The sequence below is a fragment of the Microtus oregoni genome, unplaced genomic scaffold (genome assembly GCF_018167655.1).
Source record: "Microtus oregoni isolate MIOR12 unplaced genomic scaffold, Mior012 000074F_005, whole genome shotgun sequence".
NCBI classification, from domain to species: Eukaryota; Metazoa; Chordata; class Mammalia; order Rodentia; family Cricetidae; genus Microtus; species Microtus oregoni.
The window spans coordinates 318834-325787 of record NW_024543992.1 but is presented as its reverse complement, the minus strand read 5'-3'; the positions used below and the strand labels follow the sequence as shown (position 1 = coordinate 325787).

The following is a 6954-nucleotide window of genomic DNA, read 5'->3' as shown; positions in this document are numbered from 1 at the left end:
ATCTTAGCAAATGATTAAAGTTAACATCATCATCAATCAGTCATGCCAGTATCATTTCTCTCGGATATGATGTCCTAATATCCTTTTACGAAATGCATAACCACAGTCTAATTATTAGAAAACATCAGATGAACCTAGACTAAAAGATATCAGAGTAAATAACTGAACATTATTCTTAAACAGCTTTAAAGTCAAAGTAGCCAAGAAAATGCTTAGAAACCTTTACATATTGAAGTTACCTTAGTAGATCTTGGAACAAAAATGGTTAGAAGAAATACTGGTGCTCCGATGTGGGTCTCTGTCTCTATCTCCATCAGACAAAGGTTCTATGGTGCTATTCAAGATAGTCATCAGTCTGACTACGGGACAAGGCCAGTTCCAGTTGACAAGTACAAGGAGGGAGAATATGAGCAAGGAATTCAGAACCAGGAGGGGTTGGTTCACCCACTGAGACAGTATGGCTGAGCTAATGGGAGCTCACCAAGGCCAGATGGACTCGGACTGAATGAGCCTGGGATCAAACCAGACTCTCTAAATGTGGCTGACAATTGGGGTAAACTGACAGGCCATTGATAATGGCACTGTGACTTGTCTCTACTGCATGTACTGGTTTTTTGGGATCCTAGTCTATTTGGATGCATCCCTTCCTAAGCCTGGATGGAAGAGGGAGGGCCTTGGACTTCCCACAGGGCAGAGTATCCTGCCCTCTCTTAGGACTGGAGGGGGAGGGAGGGAGGGGGAGTGGGGGAGTGGGAAGGAAGTGGGAGGAGGGGAGGAAGTGGAAATTTTGATTGGTATTATTTATAAAGCAATAAAAAATAAATAAATAAAAAAAGAAATACTGGTGTAATTCAAATAAGGCATGGAGTTTAGTTGCTAGTACTGTACTGGTGGTAATTTTCAGTTTCTGAAGATTGCATTGCAGATATATAAGCTGTTCAGGTTAGCAAAGGCTGAGTAAAAGGTGTATTTCAAGTCTTAGTACTGATAAAACTGTTTTGTAAGTCTAAACTGATTTCAAAATAAAAAGTTAGAGAGGAAGATTGTTAGAAACAAGGGAATAAAAAAATTCACCCAGTTTAATATTGCCCTCCAACATGCCTCAGTGCCTCTCTGAACCAGATGAAAGTGCACAATTATCTTCCTCCATGTTCTGTGTTTAATTCCTGCAAGCTGTAACTTGTGCAGATCATTTCTCAGTCCCGCAGGTAGCCTAGATGATACGTCATGTTTCAAGACTAAAAGGGTAACATTGAGAAGAGCCATTCTAGTCTGATTTCACAAGCTTTATTGCTAATGAGAACTGTGTCTCCAAGGGAAATGCCCCAGTGTAAAGAAGAGTTTCTAAAAAAGTAACAATATATAGACTGAGCAGGTTGTGTTTATGTATTTAGGAGCACACACACACGTGTGTGTATCATCTATTTAGTTATCCAAACATACATGTATGTTACAGCAATTAATGAACAAAGAGGCTATGAATTTGAAAGACAGCAGGGAGGGGTATGTAGAAGGGTTTCAAAGGAAGAAAAGAAGAGGGAAATGATGCAATTATACAATCTCAAAAAATAAAAGAAATATTTTTTTAAAAAAAACAGAAACATGGAAGAGATTTAAGGCAGGAGGACCGCCAATTATTTGATATTTTTCTTAAAAGCTGTGTACTCCTTTTGAGTGAGAATCCAATTGTTTCAAGTCTTCATTAATCAGCGACACCATTCATCAAATAGACACTTTGGCATAATGAGCACTCATAAATACAGTGTTTGCCATCTTCCTTGGAATATTAGAATGAGGACTGGGGGTGGAAGGAGTGAAATCACGGAGTACCTCGTCTTCTCATTCTCAAGCAGGCTTCCAGATGCCACACCAAATTAAGATTCTGTCATCTTTGCTGGTCCATGTCTTTCTAGCTCTCTCTTCCACATATAACGAATGAACGCAGGGCACCTGCTCCGACTTTCTTAATTGATGCAGTTCAGGGCAAGTCATGATTGTTAACAGAAATAAACCAAATCATTTGTCACAGAGCTTAATTTCACCTGTGCTGCCTCGGTTCCTGCTGTTAGTTGTACTTATGGTGGATGATAAAATGCTGTTGCCGAAGCCACCTCCTCACAGGAAAACGAATCCCAGCTGGGATCCCGACCCGAGCACCTGGGGCTGTGGAGCAGCTGGCGGCAAACAGCCATTTTGCCAGCCTTAGTCGCCTCTCAGGTTGATTGAAACGAACAGATCCATTTCCAAGCACTGTCTGGTTTCCACTGAGTGAACATTTGGGTGTCATTCCTGAGAAAATATCAAGGCCTTGGAGACCTGTTCTCATTACGCCACCTCCGAACAATCAGCCTTCCCCCAGGTTCCTACAACTGTACACACTTGCAGCCGTCGCTGTGGTAAGATGGAGACTATCCATGTACACAGGGGCAACTAGGGAGTCACCACTGAGACCCCAGGAGAGAAGGTTTCTTCTACAGAACGACACAGTATTTGTGCAGATGATTGTTGTTTGGAATGCCATGATTTCAACACTTTCTCCATTTTTAGCCTGCTAACGGTCTGCAGACGAAGGAAAGAGTGCACGGTTTGAGATTCATCTTACAGATAGAGAAACAGCTAAGACAGGCTGATTTAGCCATAAAGGAGGCTCAGAAATATCGTTAGTGTTCATTATTGTCAGTCTTTTAACTAGTCAGACAGCTCCCCACTTATCACATGGAGCTTTGTTGGGGCCACTGTATATTATGTGCCCGCAAAGGAGTGTTCTTGCATCTCTGTAATCCATGTACAGCTGGGACTCAATCCAGGCTGTTGTCTGTGCGTAGGATATGTGTTCTATGTTTATGTGTATGAGATAGAATGTTATTTGGAATGATAGGGGATAGAACCTATGAGGAGAGGCTGAGTGCCAGGAATTCCTCTAGAATGACTCAGTTGGACCCACTGAAGACAGTGACATTGTGGCCTCTTTAAGTCAGAGATTGTAATGACAGTCTGGGCATCTGAGTAACTTGGAGAAGTTTAGACTGTAGTAGGGGAAGGGGTGAAGAAAGTCCTCTAAGTGTCTCAGACTAAGATTCAGGTTTAGGAAAAAAGTGTTTTGTTTTTTACATCAGGCTAAAATTATTTTTTAAAGTGAGTGTGTGTGTGTGTGTGTGTGTGTGTTATGCTTCAGCGTGTATACAGAAGTCAGGGGAAGATGATGGACACACTGATCTATTATTCTCTGCCTTATTCCTTTCAGAGAGATTTCTTCTTGAACCTGGGGCCATGATATTAGTCAAAAAGTTCAAGTAGTCCTCCAGTTTTTATATTCCCTGTTGGTGCTCGGGTTATGGGTTCATGTGTGTCCACACCTGGATTTGCTTGGGTTCTGGGGGCTTGAACTTAGATCCTCATACTTCCTTGAACAGCAAGTGTTCTTACTTGTTTAGACATAAACCCAGCTCTGGAGAGCCACTGTTTTTTTTTAATCACTATTTACTGACAGTATCTGTGATTTTATAGAATAACATGAATGAGCAATAACAATAATAGTATAAATCAGTTACTCTATTTAAAATCAGGAGTTTTACTTGCATTGCCTTATTTAACTCTCACAATCACCCCATGAGAAAGATGAGTGTAACTGAATCTCAAGGCAATAATATAGTCTGCGCAATATGTCACAGTTCATAAGTTGAGGAACCAGGATTCACTCACAAATGGTCTGATCTCTGAGCCTAGGATCTTCCTTTCCCAGCTCATAATGGGCTGAAAGGTTGTGTCTTCCCTGAGATAATGTTGGCTTCAGGGCGTGGAGAGTGGAGGGAGAAAGTAAGTCTGACAAGAAAGAACACAACACAGTGTCTTTGTGTGCCTCTGTGTGTTCTAACACAGGAGTGTGCACTATGGGGAGCAGATGGGATACAGGAGAAACTGTAGATGACTGAGCCCAAGGAAGGAAGACAATGTGGAGTTGTCAAATATGAATTGTTTCAGCCCAAACCCCTAGTGTGAAGCCAAGCTTAGCTTCTGGATCACTGTATGACTTTAGGTATACCAACGGAGGGCCTCTGTGGCCTTCTGTTTTTCTGTCTTACTAATATAAACCAGTACTAATTCTGTTGAGGGCTTATGGGTTACAGAAAAGGTTTGTAAACAGCTTTATACAGGTAGACCCAACATTTGGACAATAATTATTAGACATTAGTGATTATGAAGATGAAGAAGACCCCCTCGAAGGCCTATTGTCCTTACCCTAAACTGAAAGTCATAATTATAAAAAACCCAATCAAAACATCAACTCAAAGGAGCTCGAAACTATCTAGAACAAAATTCCTTTTAGAAAGTCGTCTGTGACACACTGAATCTTTGGGTTTTTTTAATTTTTATTTACTTTTGATAGTTTTGCCTTATAGCCCTGGCTGACCTCAAAGTCACCTCAGCCATCCTAGAAATAGAATTACAGACTTGTGCTATCAAGCCTGATGACACTGAATCTTCAAACGCAGGTAATTCAAAACACAGTTGTTCTCTTGCCTTATGACAGAAACCTGGGTCATTGATAAGGACTTAGAGTGGAGACAGCTGCTTTCAAGCACCAAGAAGGTCATAAAATGTGAAATAATTGTCTTACCTTTCAGCATCTTGTTCTCAAAGGTGGCCGTGTGCTTTAGATAAATTGTCGCTGGTTCCAACCAGGGAAGAGATCTCAGGGAAGAACAAATCCTAGATAAGAACATGTTCTTCCTTTACACAAAGCGTCTGTACAGCTCTGTGGTCCCTGGAGTTGGGCCTGGACTCTGAATTTATAAATGATGGTACAAATAGGCAGGAAGACATTTAGAAGTTTTTCTACAAAAGCAAGAAGAAAAACACTATATAGCCAAAGTCTGGCAAAAAGGGAACAGTAGTCCTCCAGAATGGGAAGGATTTAATGGTCCCAGGGAGAGTAATCAGATAACACGAAAAAGATACTTGGGGAGGTAAACAGACTCTTGGGAACATTTTTTACAAGTCATGACCTGTGAAATAGTGTTCTTTTAAGAGGAGAGGCAGAAGCTGCCTTCAATGAATCAGGGAAAGTCAGGTGACAATTGAACATGATAAAATACTTGGGCTGGGCATCTCCAATCTGATTCTTGATTGATAAGACCTAGAATGAAGAAAGAGTTTGACCTATAATCACTACAATCAGTTGACTATATTACATGGAAACACGGATAAATCTCAGAAAGTATAATGTTAAAAGCATAAATATGTATACTATAAGACTGCATTTTTGTAAATTTCCAAAAAAACGTAAAAATGTTCTTTGTGTTAAACTCAGGTATAAGATATCTTTGATGGGCTGTAATTGGGAGGAGATAGGAAAGAAACTTCAGAAGGGCCTGATAAAACCGTTTTTCGGTCTGAGTGGGCACTAATTACATGGGTGTGTTTAGTTTATGAATATCTAAATAGTTGTCTAATCATGACTTTTGAATTTTCTGTATATATTATATTTCAAGAAAAATTAGGAAACCAAGATATAATCCATGAATGGATGTTACCAAGAGGAGCAAATATTAAGAGTTCTTTACCCATAAAAACTTTACTTTCTTGAATTGCAAATTCTTCATTTGGTGTTCAGAATAACCCTCATAGATCAGTGGCGGTCTTCTGGGAAGCATGCACTAAGCTAGGATTAGTTTTAGCCGTAGAAATTCCCTTGAAAGAAAAGAAAAGCTGTAGAAGGGATATCTTTAGGTCAAAATGCAGGTATTTTCTCTGTCTTCTCTGCCCCTGGGAGCAGCTCTCCTGCCTTAGCATCCCTCACCCCTGAAAATGTATACCTGCTCCAAGTTCATCTCAGCCAGAGGCACTGACAGATGTGAGCCTCAGTAGCCTGGCAGTCTAGAGTCCTCCTACCTCACTCATTCCTAGCTGAACCTTCCAAACCAGCGACATTTCAAGGAATATTGACCATTGACCCAGTCACCAAGTTCATTGGGACTGGAGCTGCCACAGTTATGATGACTGGTTTTGGAGCTGGGATTGGGATTGATTTTGGAAGCCTCATCATTGGCTATACCAGAAACCCTTCCCTGAGGCAACAACTCGTCTCCTCCGCAATTCTGGGCTTTGCCCTCTCAGAAGCCATGGAGCTCTTTTGCCTAATGGTGGCCTTTCTCATCCTCTTTGCTATGCAAAGCAGCAGTGTTCCCTTCCACCTCCCACAGTTCTTTCTCCTGTGTCTTATCTGCCCTTTAAGCTTCTTTTCCTGCACTTACACAGGAAGCCCGAAGAAAACGGTTGGCTCAAAGTTTGACAGAGGGAAGATAATGCTGTATTAATAAGAAAAATGAGGTATGATGCATTCGAAGGGATAAAAAAAAACGATAGGACGATATATAGGAAGACCTTTGGATCATAGCATAATCTTAAGAAAATGTAAGGCCAATGGTGAATTCTTGGGCACATATTGTTCAGTGGAGAAATACTGTACCAGGCAAAATAGTGCTCTATCATGTCTCTGTCATGCCCTGTCCTAGGTGGGAATATCCAAGGCCTTGGTGAAATGCTGTGGTGAATTTTAAAAGATGCAGCTGTTTAAAGTCGCTAGTCAAAGCAGGTATGACCACAGTCCCTGTAAGAAGAGATAGTCAAAAGAACCCTGAAGGATGATAAGAGGAATAAAGGGGGGCTTTTTTTTTTAACTTGATAAAGGACATGCATGAAAACTTCAAACAGGATCACAGTTGGTGGAAGAAAAACTGAATGCTTCCTCACTAAGATTGGGAACAAGATTAATTCCTTTTATGCATCATAGGCAAGAGAGGAAATGCTTGTTTTTAAAAGCAAAAATCCGAAAGAAACTAAAGAATCTCTAAAAACCAGTGACTGAGTTCAAGATCATAGGACATAAACTCAACACAAAAATATCAATTATGTTTCTATATACTTACCAAGAACACAAGGAAGCAGAAATTT

General features: G+C 40.6%; 1 pseudogene; it reads left to right on the top strand.

Annotated features, from left to right (window-relative positions):
* The first annotated feature begins 5826 nt into the window (after nt 1-5826).
* Nucleotides 5827-6317, top strand: LOC121441260 (annotated as a pseudogene).
* Nucleotides 6318-6954: the final 637 nt, after the last annotated feature.